The sequence below is a fragment of the Tasmannia lanceolata genome, unplaced genomic scaffold (genome assembly GCF_043159265.1).
Source record: "Tasmannia lanceolata isolate RefF3 unplaced genomic scaffold, GAP_Taslan_0.1 ptg000012l, whole genome shotgun sequence".
Taxonomy (NCBI): Eukaryota; Viridiplantae; Streptophyta; class Magnoliopsida; order Canellales; family Winteraceae; genus Tasmannia; species Tasmannia lanceolata.
This window is the reverse complement of record NW_027518689.1, coordinates 16712017-16729332: the sequence shown is the minus strand read 5'-3', so window position 1 is coordinate 16729332 and position 17316 is coordinate 16712017. Positions and strand designations below refer to the sequence as shown.

The 17316-nt window shown below is 44.9% G+C and overlaps 1 protein-coding gene across 3 annotated transcripts in view; it reads right to left on the bottom strand.

The window, feature by feature from the left end:
- Nucleotides 1-17316, bottom strand: part of LOC143887657 (Pseudouridine synthase family protein) — a 132654-nt gene that overhangs the window by 55599 nt on the left and 59739 nt on the right. The window lies entirely within an intron of this gene.

Here is a 17316-nt window from a genome sequence, read left to right as displayed (position 1 = left end):
TAACTTAACTTCAAATAGCGGGGTAGATATTGATTGTGTCATCAGGACAGAAAGGAAGGTGTTTCCCCTATTCGCGTGATTCCCATCAATCCAAAAGTTTCATCGGCTAGTGTCGGTAAGAAGGGCGACCGATGGCCTGATTCCGGGGTGATCTCTTCAACTGTCGAGGGAGGGATCCCGACCTTATCTATTCAGGGTAAGGAGGTGGAAATGAGAATGGATACCCTAAGAGCGTGTTTGGTAGGTAGGAAGAAAGATATAAACGGTACTTTAGATGATCTTTGGCTTTGGGCTAAAAGACTTTGGAATTGGGACATTCCCTCACTTGCTTGTCCCTGTACTTTGTCAAAGAATGAAGTCCTGTTTATGTTTGAATCGGAGGAAGTGGCTTCCAAGATCCTAGCCAAGGGAGCTGAGGACTGGGGAAACCAACTACTCTTCCTTTCTGTTTGGAATCGGGACTGTGTTCAGGGCACGAGGGCATTTTGGGTTAATTTCTACAGCATCCCACTACATGCATGGGCTACTTCAACAGTCGAAGCTTTAGGGAATCTTTTTGGTCCGGTATTGTAGGTGAAGATGGAATGAAGCTACAATCAGTGTAAGAGCGTTGTGCCGCCAAAATCCTTCCTTCTCGGTGAAAGTTGCCCTGTTCTTTTGTTAAGATACGGATTTCAGATTACTGTTATACCTAGGGCTGCAACAAGGTCGGGTTTTTCAAAACCCTAGCCCAACCCTGGATCCCATTATCTCGGCTCTGACCCGCCCTGACCCTGAATCAGGGCCGAAGAACCTCAACCCATGGCCCGCCCTACAAGGCTCAGTGCTGGCCCTGGCCCTGGCTCGCCCTGATTGGCCCTGATTGGGCAGGGCCGGGCCGGGCCGGCCCTAATTGACCCTAGTGCAAATACCTGTTAACTTGTTAAGAGTGCCAAAAAAAAAGCAACCACTTATCATATAGAACAAAATTATCAATAAACAGAGAAAGGGAACAAAATAAGACATTATGAATTCAACAACATGACGGGAAACAGAGACAATTAATAATAATAATCTAAAGAAACATCAATCCAAGATAATAGAAAACATTAGCAAAAGAAACGTGCATAGATGGTTCAATTCTATAATAGAAAACTTAGGGTCGGGTCGGGTCACGGTACCCGAGGCATTAACCCAGAACCCGACCCGACCTGAGTCAGGGTCTAAAAAAATGAACCCTGACCAGCCCTCAGGGTTGGAAAATCCAGTCCGGACCCTGTTCGGGCTCAGGGCGAGCCAGGGATGACAGGGCCAAACTTGCACCCCTAGTTATACCGTTGGAATTGAAATTCAGGACAATATTGGATCTCAATCATGCTTTGATTCTCTTAATTACCAGTCCTCCCATAATGCGGGGCTTCTGACTTTTCCAGTGCTGGCCCCTTTGGATTCTCTAGTAGATCGAAACCCAGATTTGGAAAGACTGCCGGTGACCATGGTTGTGAGTCAATCGTTGTCTTCTTGGGGGATCCAGGGTAGGAGAACCGATGATCCTTTGGGGCCCCCTCTTTCGAATTCAAAATTCAAATTTCATCATTCAAAAGCAATGAAAGGAAAATTGCAGGGCGCCCTTCCCAAAAATCACCAACCTCTGTTTCCCCCTCTGCCTGATGGATTTGCTTTGAGATCTTCAAGCAAGCATTTTAGACAAATTTGCCCTTTACCTGTTGGATCTGATACCACAAAAGGAAGTTTTGGGCTGGAGGGTCCCTACCCCAAGCAAAAATCTAAGCGTGATAGATCCTCTCGACCTATGACTTCCATGGGAAGCCATCCGAAGTCAAAGGAAGATGTTGGGAGTCATTAAATCTGGGGTATCTGGATTGTGCCCTTCTGGATCAAAATTCAAAACTCAAAAGTTTAACTCTGGCTTAACTTGGAAGTGTGGATCTGTTGTGGACCTGTCCAAAATCCATTCTGAGAGCTACCTACAAGGAAAAACATCCGAAAGGAAGCCGGAAAATTCCACAAAATGAAAGGCTGAAGGATAGAAAAAAAATGATGATGAAAATGTTGACAGGGTCCTAAATAGTCATGTTTGGCCCCCTCTCTACCTAAGGTCTGTGCTGCCTTTCGGTAACTGATCATTGGGGTACCTCTAGCTTCTGACAAAGTAGAAGCTATATGGCTCGAGGGAATCGGGATATTATCGATCAAAGTTAAAATTTAAGTTTTGAGGGATTCTTGGTGGATTTTTGTCTAGTAGCTGGGGGGTGGCGGGTGAAAAAGTGCTTTATGCATGGAACAGAATAATTCGCCTAGCAATGTTGCCTTTACATCACAGACATGGGTGATGCAGAGATGGCGCTACCACGACAATGTTGATAATCATCAGTCGGAGTGGAGATTAAAGAGATATGGCAGGGCTAGGATCTGGTCCCACAAAAGTTTTTGACATTTGACTATAGTATCTAATTCATTAGTATTTACTAACCTTTGGTAGTCAGAGGGGTCTGCTCGATTTGGATCAGAGCGAATGAGTATTTCGGCTCCATTAATGCTCATTTATTGAAAGAAGAGATATTTCTTCTACATGTTATAGTGGGAGTAGGAGTGTGGGTACTTGGTCATTTGGTCAATGGTCATATCTAGGTGGTGACCTGTATATAAAAAGATAGGAGGAGATATTCGGATCCTTCAGGAGATTTTGAAGCAGCTATTCTCTTGACCTTTCGCTTTCTTCGTGGAAAAAAAGAAAAGACAAAAAATGGAGCATCAAAATGATATTTCCTCAGTCCCTTCCTCTTCCTCGTCCGTTCCGGCCACTGGGCAAAAAAGGAAGCGGTCAATGGACCTGGTGGAGATGGAGGAGTCTCTCTTTAAAATGAAAGACTTGGCCTATAATGAAGAAATGGACTCCAGGTTAACGCCAACGCCTAGAGAGATCAGTAAGGATTTCCTTAAGAGGCAATGGAAGCTCTTCAAGGAGGAAGCAAACAGGAGATCGGAAGCCTTCTTCACCGTAACCGGGACCTACAATGTTAAAGAAACCCATACGCCAATGCATAAGCACCCCTTTTCCAACAAGTCCTTGGCGGACGAGAAGAATCTGAGGCTTCTCCGATGGAAAGCAGACAAGGCTTCTCCGATGGGGATTCAGAAGCTTGAGGTTATGATTGACCAGAAAAAGGCCTCTGAAGGTAGGGAACCAAATGATGAGGAACTCTCAGCTATCGTGTCGGATGAGGAGGTTTTCGCTTTCGAGATTGAGCGGTTCTTATCGGAACTAGGAAAATGCATGTCTTAAAGGGAAGTGTCTTTTTTCAAGATCTTCAATGGAAGATCGCAAAGTTTGTTGATAAGTCTCTATCAGGGTTTTGAAAGGTTATTTTGGGGTTTTTTAGGGTTCTTTTGGAAGGCGGCACTTTCAAGAGGTTCTAATTTGAAGGATGGGTCGATAGTGGAATGGTACAAGGAACACTTTTTGGTTTTTGTTGTTTCTATAGTCCGGAAGTTAATTCCTGGGCCCCCATACGGTGTAACGTAGAGGGAGACTTCTGGTCCCTATCTTATGTAAATTCCGTATGTTTTATAATACAATTCTGTTATATTTAAAAAAAATAGCTGTCATGAGCTATCAATGGTCTGGCACGGAAATAGATGTCATGAGCTGTCAATGGACTGGCACTGAAATAACTGTCATGAGTTGTCAAGGGGCTGACACTTCATCTGTTCTAATCACCTCCATTGTGTTCAGTAAAGGCTAGCAAAGCACTCCTTTGCTATTTGTTTGAAGTATCAGATCTTCTGATCTGTTTTGGGTGATCCAACCTCTTCAGGAATACATCTGTCAGATACTCAGTACCGTTCACTTCATGCTCCTGCATTGGAGGGCCTCCACATAAATTATGACCGCTTTACAAAAGTGAACAGCCAAAGGACAATCTCCCAATCCCATTTGTATACATACATATATACAAACATAAACTCACCAAAAATATAAGTTGTACAACTTAATAAGACGGCCTACTTAAGTCAGTTGTGGGGGTTAGTCGCAAGTGAATTCTGTGAACTCCATTGCACTTGCCGAATGCCGTGTTAGCCGCTCCAGATTTTTAGACGCAACTTTTAAATCACGAGTTAGTGGGGTGCGATTTTTCGCCACCACTTTGCAATCATGAGTTAGTTGCGCGGAAAGGATTTTTGCGGAAAGAATCCACAAAAATCTCGAGTCAGTATAGAAATGCCGACCTCCAAATCCTCCAAAAAAGGATAGAACTCTAATATCTAGGGATTGTGTGCTTATCGTCACCCATCTCCCGACTCATTCTCTTCTACCTCCCCGACTCTCTCTTCTACCTCCTTGGCGGGAACTACCTCACAAGAAAAGCTATAAAACCACCGATCGTCTGCTCATAGTCATCCAAACCAGGTACCTCTTCTTTCTCTCTCTCTCTCTCTCTCTCTCTCTCTCTCTCTCTCTCTCTCTCTGCAATGCTTGGCTTTTTTTATCTTTTTCATGTAAAGCTTATGGAATTTTTTTGATTCAAGGTCTTCCAAAATGGTAAAGGTAAAGCCTCCGATCAGAAAATCACAGTCTTTCACCAAGGGTTTCCACAATCCGCCAAAAATCAACCAACTTTTCCAATAGATCCAAACAACAAGCAAAGAATCCCTTCAGATTCAATAGAAAGACGAGATAACCGAATAGATTGAGTCTTTGCACTGCCAAAAATCAGCAAAATCTTCAGCCACCAGTTTGTAAATCTTCAAACCCTAAATCCGGTTCTAGAACGGAAGAACCTTGTATTACAAATGAAAAAATTAGCCGCGAAACATCGAGATCTTGAGAAAGAAGACAAAAAGAATACAAGATATTTCAGAGATTTTAAGCTCTGAATCAAATCGAGGGAGGAGAAAGGGTAAAGAAGCTCGCTAGGGTTTGGGATTTTCCGAAGAAGTACGCTGTTATTATTCGGAACGGAAAGGGTTTCGGTTTATTTTCAGCGGCGAAACGATATTGTTATTTAATTACAGTGGCTGAAATCCACACTCCGATATTTAATTACATTGTTTTCTACATTCAGAGGAGGAGGCTTTTGCATCTCTACTTTATCTCAATTCATATTTCTTTCTCCTTCTTTGTCAATTATTTTTCCTCTACATAGTTTTCTTTGACTTCCACTAGAGTTCAATTTAGGTCTGATCACATTTGAAAAGTCAGGGCACACTCTCTATGGCTGAAAATAGGTAAGGTTTGGCACTTATTAGTGAAGTGGTATTTCTATGGGTTTATGAGATGTAATTTGGCAGAGAAAAGTGCAGAATTCTGCACTTATTTGGGACAGCAATGGGCTGGGTTTTGGGGCATCCAACCAGGCTGATATTGGACTGTCTGGATGATAAAAACAAAGGGTTTTAGGGACTGGTTTGGCTGAAGATCGATTGAAGTTTTTAAAAGGATAGTTGGGTGATGTATATGGCTGCTACCTACAGGGAATTTGGGATGGTTTTGGGTTAAGGTCCCATCGCATAGGCTATGTTTGTAAAATAAAACTAAAAATTGAGGCTTTGTTTTATTACAATGGGGTTGCAGGAGTAGGTTTCACAGGTGATCGTTGATGCAGAGTGTAGGATTGAGGACGTTATGATGGAAGGCATGGGCAATGGGGGAGATGACTTGGTTGGTAATGATGCTCCTCCCAATAAATCATCGACAAAGCGAAAGTGTACATATGAAGGGGGCACTTCTGTTAGAGTTGGTGCCCTAAAACCCAATATAGTTCGCATGTTATCAATAAAAGTTTCTTTCCATGACAATTAATGGGTAACTAAAAGTTAAATATATGTGACATGCTACTTACTATTGACATGTATTTGTCCTTAGGTAGCAAAGTAGGAAACTCATGCTCATGGATTCAGATATCCTAGGGAGCAAGAAGATATGGGATTCCAGTTCTTTGAAGACCTTAATAGTTCCTAGCTGGGGTTGAGGTTGGACACCTCCTCTTATATACAACTAGCATCTATCCTGCCAACATGCACTTATCTCAATCACTCGGGTAGTGGACCCTAAGCAAGATAGAATGAGTATGACAATGAGATTGCGTACTAAACAGGATAACATTAGAATAGCTTGTGGACAGGAGATAGTTGAGCTATTCCTACCAGACATGACCCTTTACATGTCCTTTGACCTGAGGGGTCATAAAGTGTATATCAAAAGGATTTCACAAAATAAGTTTTGAAATGGTTTTTTAGCAAATGCATTTGCGGGCCTAGACTGTTTGACTGAAAGGTATACCGTGAGTGAGCCCAGGGGGTAGTTGATCTCCACCCGCCGTTGGACTCAACTCAGTAGATGTGGACTTGGAGAAAGGACTTGTACATTACGATGGAGGCCACTGACTCAATGCGATTGTAGCATTGGCTACGGAGCAATAATCGCAGTGGGGCCCACTTGTGGGTTCTGCAGGATCTACCATTGAATCCCTGCTACAATCCCACTCACTACTTGATTGACCTATTATAATCTATTAGATAGAGGTCCCGCATTTATTTGGTTGCTTACACAAACTAGTTTCGTGGCATTGGATGCATTGAAATGATATATACAATGTATATAATGTATATGCACTATGGGATACATTGGGAATACCATAATGGTTAAGTATAAACCATAAGGGTATTTTGGGAATTATAGAAAAATATGGATGGAACTTTTTATCCCATTGGATGGGAGGAAATATGTTTATTTAATTAAAAGAATTAAATAAATAATTGTACGTTTAGCTTATAAACTGGTTTTACTAAAGCAGTCATAACTTACTCATCTCTGGTCAAAATTTAATGTGTAAGTACTCGTTTCAAAGGATTTTGAAAGATATACAACTTTGTAGTTTATGATTTTTTCTAATTCGGCCATTTACTTGTTCAAAAATGAGGTCGAAATTTGACCTACAAGCTTATAGCAGGAATGTTGAAAAAGGAAACAATGTGTGAGATATTTTTGGGATTGTTTTTATCCAATAAAGCAATCATGTTTTTTACTTCAAAAAAACTCAATTTAGGGATTTCTAAAAGTCCAAGAATTTCAAAAATCACTCCCACATTGTTTGGTTTCTATTTTAAAAATGCCAACTAGCTTGTTTCCAAATTGGAGCTTCTAATTGTGGCTAGTTTCCATGTTTTGTGAGATTTCTCCAGAAGCTTTGGGTTGTGTATATGAAAATTGAGAACTCTATAAATACAAGACAATAGAATAAAGTTTGCAAGAGCTCTTCCATAACTCCATGTGTTGGAAATTGGTAGAGACATCCCAAAGTCTTTCTTCTTCTTCAATTCCATCAACTAGTTTTGTCTTTTCTAAATCAAAGATAAACATCCAACAAACTCCATTGATCTAAATACATAGTCCCACATTATAATTTGCTTTAGATCAGGTTAGAAAGTAAACAAAGAGTTGTTTACAAGATCCTATGTGCAAAGAAAGGAATCAATCGGTTCAACTTGCGGTTTCGCATCGATTAGATCGTTGGCGGATTTTCGAGGAGTAGATCACGCAGACGTTTTTCTTCTCATCAACAAAAAAGGTATTTATATTTATGTTTATTAAATCACATTAAAATCAATTAGCCCCTAGGAATCCTGGGTTAGAGCAAAAATTTTGTTCTACACGGTTTATTCTTCCGCAACGTGTAGCGATTTTGCTCAGGGTTTCACAACCAATCTAACAACTTCATCTTTCTAAAGACCAAAACCTTCATTGCACAATAATGACACGATACAGGAGACTCTTACTAGCATAGCTAAGGAAATAGAGGCTCTTAATCCAAGGAATGCCATTGGTGCAACTGGTAGCAAGCAGTAACTGAGATTCCAAACCGAAACCAGGAGGAGTTACGCTTTAAAGCTCATGATTTCTTGACCACACCGGAGGCGAAAGAAAATTTTATAGCTATGGACGTGGAGACGCGTAGGACGTTTCTGATATGGAATTGTGAAAGGGGAAGCATGTAGTTAACAATAGCTATATGGGGAAGTTTCTAGAGATTTATTTTGTTAGAGTTAAGACTATGGTTTAATTACGTTATTTAGAACTATTTATGCTGGTAGTCGTATGATTTTTAGAACTATGGTTTAATGACATTATTTAGAACTATTGATGCTGATAGTTGTATTGTTTTTAGTACTACGGTCTCATTACAGGTAGTTGTGTATGTTTTTTTAGAACTATGGTCTCATTTAGAATTATTGACGATGATAGTGGTGTATGTTTTCTAGAACTATGGTTTAATTAAATAATTTAGGTTGTCTGGTCATTTTTTGGATTTTTTATAGACCATATACATATATAGAGTAGCTTTAAACTAAATTTGCTTGCTTATTTCTTTTTCAATCACAGGTGCCATGTCCAATCTAAGGCCATCTAATACCTATAATGCCATATCTGAGAAAGACTATAGAAAAGTTAAAATTTTAGGGAAGTTGGTCATTGTCATGGCATCACTTGCTCTCAACACACATCGCCCAACCTTATCTCGACGTTCAATTAGTACTAAAGGTTACACGTATCTTGTGAATAAATTGGAGGGCTCACCAAATGAATTTTGTGAGATGTATAGGATGTATCCAGATATACTTTTAAAACTATGTCGAATATTAAAAGAGAAGGCATTATTAATTGATACAAGAGACACAACTGTGGAGGAGATGGTAGCATTGTTTTTACTTACCGTTGGTCAGAATCAACGGTTTTCTGTCTCTCAAGAGCGATTTGTGCGGTCAAAGTGGGGAGCCAGTACAAACTTCAACAAATCATTAGATGCAATAATGGCTTTAGCAACTAGCATGATGGCTAGTCCTCCTACTAGAACCCCAGATAAAATTGTGGGTAGCGCTCGTTGGAACCCTTATTTCAAGGTAATTGATGGGGTATAAAGGATAACCCCAATCACCACCCGACACGTGGCACCAAGACAGATTCATAAAGCCATCATCCCCTAAAGGGTATGATGGTCATTACAGCCTAAAACGAAAGGATCAAGTGTATACCTCACCCAACCATGATCATACACCTGTCCAGGGGTAAGGAAACAAGGGTAAGGCTCGATCCAATGGCAAGCTGATACTTGTCCCAAAGGGCAAAAGAGTAAACTAACACTCAAAGCCCTCACTATAAATAGCCCTCATAAAGACAAGGTCATTGTCTTTTGGTCAAATCAGGAACCTAGACTCGCCAGACCAGCTCTTTCGTCACTGCCATATCTGTTACCGATTTTTGGCGTAACAGATTGGCATCATCCGTGGGGACTCGAATTAAAAGTCATTCTGAGTCTCAAGAAAAATGGCAGGACGGAAGAGTACTCGAGTACCTCTTGCTCGGGCAGCCTAAACGGCACCACGTCATGCGCCCCGAGGAGAACGACTCGCCTCGCAGGTCGTCGCTCCAACAACTACGGAGTCAGGCCCTGCTCAGTAAGGGCTCCCAACTCCCGCCTCGGCTCTTACCATCGAGCAAATTCAGACTCTTTTTCCAACAAATGACAACCCTCGTCGATCAGTATAAGAACCCGATCCAACAAGCCCCGCAAGAACATCCTCCAGAGCCTTCTCAGCCCCCACAAGATAGGCTGAAGTCTCCCATAGGAGAACCCGCACCTCAGCGCCGCGATCAGGCCCACCATTACTTCTCAAGGCGGGCCCATCACTCCAGGGCTAGGCATGCGCGAACAGAGCCTCACCATCGCCACAGGTCCCGATCTCGTTCGATGCCTAAACACTAAGCTAGGGATGGCAGCGCGAGACAAGCAAGGTCGTTGCACCATCGCAAGAGCTCTGAAAGCCACTCTGATTCAGCGGCAAGTCACACAGTAGATAGAAGGGACCTGCCGGTTAGCCGCGCAAAGATAAGGACCAACCCAGTATTACGAAGGTTTGAAGAAATTGACCACCGGATCGAAGAGCTGGCAAAGGACCAGAACCAGCCCGCTCTGAGGCCATTCTCCAGCAGGCCTCGCTTTACGGATAGAGTTTTGCACGCGCCAGCGCCCAAGGGGTTCAAAATGCCACCGGTCCCACAGTACGATGCGACCACAGATCCTGTGGATCATTTAGAGACATCCAGGACCATGATGCTCCTGCACGGCACCTCTGACGGATTCCTATGTAGGGCCTTCCCAACCACGCTAACCGGAGCCGCAAGGGACTGGTACTCGCGTCATAAGCCGAACTCCATCAACAGTTTTGAAGAGTTCGGGGATGATCTAGTCTGGCACTTCATGAGTAGTCGGAGGCTACGAAAAATGGCAGCATCGCTCATGGCTGTAAGACAAGAGGACGGCGAGCCCCTGAAAGCATTCGGGGGTCGATTCAATAGAGAAGCTCTTTTCAAGTTCCGAACCTAGACCCGTCCGCGGCAACGAACGCACTTCTTGTAGGTGCCAAATCTAACGAGTTCCAGCGATCGGTAGCCCGCCGAAACCCACACTCCCTGGCAAACCTCATGGCCGGCGCAGAAGAGTATATATCCGTGGAAGAAATGCTAGCTGCCCTGGATTCAGGTCGGAGGAGAAATGAGGAGGAAAAGAACCCTACAAGGCAACGTAGGGAAGATACACCAAGAGAAGCCCTCAGAGGAGAGACGAGAACTACACCCCTCTCAATGCGTCCCGGACTTGCATATTGGCCGCGATCAGGGAAGAAGATTTTGTTAGATAGCCGGCCAAAATGCTTTCCAAGGGAAATAAGAGGGATAAGTCCAAATACTGCCGATTCCACAAGGACTGTGGCCATGACACCGATGAGTGCAGACATCTTAAAGATGAAATTGAATTATTGATTAAGAGGGGGTACCTCAAGAAGTATATCAAAGACGATGGCGACAGAAGAGAACACCGGGAGAGGAGTCCTAGGAGCAGGAGGAGCCCTCGACGGCCCCAGCCATCTCCAGCGCGTCGTGAATTTCCTGCACCGTTAAGCCCACGCTCAGAAATGCAGCGATCTCAACCTACGGGGGTCATATATACGATCATCGGTGAGCCGGCGGCTTGAGGGACCTCCTCAGCTGCAAGCAAGGCGTACGCCCGACAAACGAACGTTGTCCACACCTGTGACAAGATGCGAAAAATAGAAAACGAGATCTCATTTTCAGACCCAGATCTGGAGAATCTGATACGTCCCCACGACGACGCCTTGGTGATAACCATGCTCGTCGCCAATTGGGAATTAAATAAGATCTTAGTAGACAATGGAAGCTCCACAGACATCCTCTGTTACCACACCTTCAAACAGATGATGATAGGCGATGACCGCCTCAGACCCGCAAACTCAGATCTGTTCGGGTTTTCAAGGGAAGTAGTCAAAGTCTAAGGACAGATCGAACTCCCCGTCCTGGTGGGGAAACCTCCCCATCAAGCCTTCGCAATTGTTAATTTCTTGGTAGTGAGGGCCACTTCGGCCTACAACGCTATCTTAGGAAGGCCAGGACAGAACCTCCTTCGGGCCATTGCTTCTGCCTACCATTAGAAAATGAAGTTCATAACGCCGAACGGCGTGGGAGAAGTGAAGGGAGACCAACCACAGTCGAGAGAGTGTTACGCAACTGCGCTCAAAGGGAAAAACGTGTCGGAAGCGTTACCGATCGAACTACACTATTTAAGAGATGAAGCCTGGGCTGCAGTCAATCAACCAGCTGAAGACCTGGTCTCAATCCCACTGTATGAAGATGATGAAGATAAACTGGTCAAAATCGGTTCAACCTTGAGAAACAGTGCTCGCGAAGAACTAGTTCGATTTTTGAGAAAGAACGCAGATGTATTTGCCTGGACACCCGCTAATATGCCCGGGATAGACCCCGAGGTCATCGTGCACAAACTCAGCGTTGACCCCACTTGCAGGCCGATAAAGCAGAAGAGAAGACATTTCACCCCAGAGAGACAGCAAGCGATCCGAGAAGAGGTCGAAAAGCTCTTGAAGGCTGATTTTGTGCAAGAAATCAAATACCCCGATTGGTTAGCAAACGTCGTCATGGTGAAAAAAGCCAATGGGAAGTGGAGGATCAGCATTGATTTCACCGATCTGAACAAAGCCTGTCCGAAGGACATTTACCCACTGCTTAAGATCGACCGACTGATAGATGCCACTTCAGGGCATGAACTCTTGAGCTTCATGGATGCATTCTCTGGATACAATCAAATTCGGATGTACGAGGCGGATATCCCTAAGACCTCCTTCATAACAGACAAGGGAATATATTGCTACCGTGTGATGCCATTCGGCCTAAAGAATGACGGAGCAACATATCAAAGACTCTTAAACAAGCTCTTCGGGGCCCAGATCGGACGCAATATGGAGGTATACGTGGACGATATGTTGGTGAAAAGCAGGGAATCCTCGAATCACATACCCGACTTGGAGGAAACGTTTCAGGTCGTGAGGAAACATAACATGAAACTCAATCCTGCCGAATGCACGTTCGGGGTCGTTGCGGGAAAATTCCTTGGGTTCATGGTGAGCCAGAGGGGAATAGAAGCAAACCCAGAGAAGATTCAGGTAGTGGTGGATCTGAATCCTCCAACCACCATAAGGGAATTACAAAAACTTACAGGGATGGTAGCCGCGCTAGGACGTTTCATCTCCAAGTTAGTAGAAAGGTGCCTACATTTCTTTAACGCAATTAAGGGAATCAGGACGGCCCCTTGGACACCGGAGTGTTAAGGGCGTTTAAAGAATTGAAGCATTACCTGACCTCACCACCATTGGTGAGCAAACCCGAGCCTGGGGAAGAACTAATGCTGTACTTATTAGTGAGTCCGGTAGCGCTAGCGGCTATACTGATCGGAGAAGATCAGAATCAACAGAGGCCAATCTATTATGTCAGCAAAGTTTTACACGAGGCTGACACCAGGTATCAGAGGGCGGAGAAGTTAGCATACGCTCTCGTCATGGCTGCCAGAAAGCTGAGGCCATACTTCCAAGCGCACACGATCAAGGTCATGACTGACCAACCACTAAGACAGATTCTACACCGCCCGGACATCTCGGGGCGACTCGTGAGGTGGGCGGTAGAACTCAGCGAGTTCAATATCCGGTATGTACCTCGACCAGCAATAAAGGCCCAAGTCTTAGCCGATTTCATTGTTGAATGCATAGTGCCTATTCCTGAAGAAGAAAGGAATCAACCTCCGGGTGAGGAAGTCGATAGAACACCCGGGGGACAAAGTGACGTCGCAACAGGTTAACCTCCGGGTGGAGGGGGTGAAGATACACCCGGGGGGCAGAGTCTTGAAGTAATCGTTCAATATTCGGGTGCAAATGCCACACCCCCACCCGGAGAAGGAGGTGAGCTAAGAGAAGCCGGAAAACCTGATCCACCGGAAGAGGAACCGCTCTGGGAGTTATACGTAGACGGATCCTCAAACTCGTTAGGAAGTGGAGTGGATCTAATCCTCACAGGACCTGAGAACTTCGTCATGGACTACGCCGTAAGGTTTGGCTTTCAAGCATCTAATAATGAAGCGGAGTACGAAGCCCCCATAGCCGGAATGAACTTGGTGATGGACGAGATAATCGACTACCTACGCAATGGTAAACTTCCCGAAGCGAAAAAGAAAGCACGTCAGGTGGTTCAGAGATCAGCCGGGTTTTCCCTTGATGGAGAGAACCTTTAAAAGAGATCATACACTCTCCCTTACTTAAAATGTATCCGACCAGCCGACGCAGCGTACACTCTGCAGGAGACACATGAGGGAATCTGCGGAGAGCATCTGGGCGGCAAAGCCCTGGCCATCAAAGTACTACTTAGGGGTTTATACTGGCCGACCTTGAGGCAAGATGCCCTAAGTCTTGTAAAGAAATGCGAGAGGTGTCAGAAATTCTCTCCCACCAGTCACCAGCCAATCGTTCTGATGGCTCCGATCGTCAGCCCACTCCCTTTTGCAGTATAGGGAATGGATATTTTGGGGCCCTTCCAACCAACTCCAGGGGATGAGAATTTGTAGTAGTCACCATAGACTACTTTACAAAGTGGGTGGAAGCGGAACCACTGGCCAAGATCACCGAACAAAACATTCAAGCATTATTTTAGAAATCAGTGATTTGCCGATTCAGAATCCCCCGTGCTTTGATAACAGACAATGGCAAGCAGTTTGACATCAGAAGCTTCCGGAAATTTTGTTCAGACCTCAAGATCGAACAGCGGTTCACCTCCGTAGCCCACCCTCAGACAAATGGGTAGACAGAAGTCATGAACAGAATCCTCCTTCAGGGGATCAAAAAGAGGTTGGATGAAAAGGCGGGACGGTAGGCCGACGAATTGTACCATGTCTTGTGGGCATACCAAACTACCCCGCGCACTGCAACAGGAGAGCCGCCCTTCAACCTGACTTTCGGAACTGAGGCAGTAATTTCGATCAACATTGGCATTCCGTCTCCTAGGGTAACCCACTTCAACGAGCAATTGAACCAGGAAGGACTCCGCGCAAACTTGGATCTGCTAGCAGAAATCAGCGAGAAATCCCAGATCCGAGCCACGGCCTACAAACAGAAGGTGTCTATCTACCACGACACCAAAATTCATCCGAGGGAACACAGCGTTGGCGACCTGGTCTTAAGGAAAGCGGTCGTGTCCCAACCAAGAAGGGTGGGCAAACTCTCCCCAACCTGGGAGGGACCATACCGAGTAAAAGAAATCATACGGCCGAGCAGTTACAAGATGGAGACCCTCGACGAGCACCAACTCCCACACGCTTGGAACTCAAAAAATCTGAGAAAATACTAACAGTAGCCCGTTGCCCTGGAGGACGAAAGAAAGAAAGAAAAAATATACCTGTATAAAGAAGAAGAGAGTGAAAAAAATACCAATGTAATTCCGTTTTGACGATTAATGGGAAGTACCACCCCGTTTTGCTATTCTTCAAATCCTTCGTCCCGTACTAATATAATCTGGTTCACTTCGGTTGTTCCCAGTGAGGCCGGAAATACATTTCTAGTCGGGGATAAGTCGAAGTAGAAAACCTAAAAAAATCTTGATAAAGCCCGAGTCTTTCAGCTCGGGTTAACTTGGGTTAACTTGGTTCACTTTGGTCATTCCTAGTGAGGCCAGAACTACATTTCTGATCGGGGATAAGTCGAAGTAGAAAACCTAAAAATCTTGATAAAGCCCGAGTCTTTCATCTCGGGTTAACTTGGTTCACTTTGGTCATTCCTAGTGAGGCCGGAAATACATTTCTGGTCAGGGATAAGTCGAAGTAGAAAACCTAAAAATCTTGATAAAGTCCGAGTCTTTCAGCTCGGGTTAACTTGGTTCACGTTGGTCATTCCCAGTGAGGCCGGAAATACATTTCTGGTCGGGAATAAGTCAAAGTAGAAAACCTAAAATAAAAATAAAAAATCTTGATAAAGCCCACGTCTATCAGCTCGGATTAACTTGGTTCACTTCGGTCATTCCCAGTTAGGCCGGAAATATATTCCTGGTCGGGAATAAGTTGAAGTAGAAAACCTGAAAATGTTTAAGAAAAGCCTAATCCATTCAGCTCCGATTAATATCGTTCACCCAGGCCATTCCTAATAAGCCCGGAGTTGTTTCTACTCGAGTGTTTACCGGGTTGCCTCAAATAAAAGGAAATGCACCCCAAATCAAAGTAAGCATGGCAAGCACAAACATAAGTGGATGAACTCAAGCACTTGAGATAATTTCCAAAATACGTTTCATTGCATTTAATAAGCCCTATAGGCAGAGTACAAAAAGGCCCCGAGGCCGAACCAATGAGCACAATATGCAAAAGAAAAAGGGAGACACACAAAAAGACGAGAAGAAATAAAATTCAGGAAGTGGCGTCAACGGCCCCCTGATTTTCAGTTGGATCGGACAGAGTCTAGGCCGGAAGTTCCACATCAGGGATAGGGAGAACGGGAGATCTACCCTGCTCGGTCTCCTGATCGTCTTCTTCGAGCGCGGGAAGGAACACGTCATCAAGGTCCAAGTCAGGATACTTCCCAAGTACACGAGATTTGCATTCGTCAAAACCATCCCTAAATGATATGGCCGCAAGGTCGATCAGTTCTTCTTCCTTTGCCTTCACCGCGGCATCCAGCTTGCGCTGGAACTTCCCCCCGTTGCTTGTCTGCAAGAGCAACGGCCTTACCGGTGAGCTCCTTCTGCACTCTGAGCTCCTCGGCCAAACGCTCGATGGTGGCCTTCCACTCCGCAACAACCGTCTCCAGGCCGGCCTTGTCTTTCTCCAACCGACCAACTTTCTCTTCAAACGAAGTCAGCATCTTGGAGAAATGGGCGCACTTATCCGCCATGTCGGTCCAGTAGCATCTGAGCTGAAAACCATATGAACTAAAGTAAGATTTCCGGACGCAATCCAAGACTAATAGACAAGCCGAACACACTAAAAAAAGGGGGATACCTGGTAAAGAGCACTGAAACCGGCCGCCTCGGCCGTCTCGTTGTTCTCGTGAAGGATACGAAGCCGATCCTTACGTAAACGGCTCTTCGAGATGATCTCACGAGCGACCTAGGTATCGTCTAGGCCGCAGTCATCTTTTTTCACCCCCCACGTCATGAGAAAAGAAGTATCCGCCCCTGGCCGAGCAGTGGGTGCTGCCTCGAAGCCAATGACATTCGCGTCACCACCCCCGGTCTCAACCAAAGATTTTTCGCCCACCTTTGTTGCCTTAAGAGCTTTGCCACCCTTGTCGCTCGGGACGGACTTCCCCTTATCCTAAACGGGAGGGGCAACCGAGTCCGGCGCCTTCCTCTTCTGGCCAGCACCCTTCCCGAGGACGGACTAGCGCACCCTCTATAAGGCTGATTGCTTCTGCATCTCTGCAACAAAAAAACATAAGTATCTAAGAGCAGTCAAAGCCAGAAAACCCAATGAAAGAAGCGCAAGTAACTGAGAACGGCCTACGACACCTACGTGTTCAGGAGGCGTTACTAATCCCGATCTCAACCAAAACTTCCTCTCTGGAAAACTCCGAGCAGTGGATAAGACCATTCTGAGGGATCTCATCACGGATCATTCCTAGGGTCACTGCGTCCTCATCATCTAAAGCCGGTTTAGGACTCATGGTCTTCGTGTTCACGAATGACCAATTAGTTGAGATCGGCCACCCTTCCTCAGAACGGGCATAAAAGAACATGTTCTTCCAAGTATGTATAGAGGTCGGAATGCCAGTGATCATCCTCACTTCAGGTCGTTGGCTGATATAAATCCAACCTCCCAACCGATGGATTTTCAGATGAGCACACCTTCTGAAGAGAGGCACAGATAAGTTCCGCTGAAGACGGAACCGCACGAGATAGGCAAAACCGGTCAGAGTCCTCCA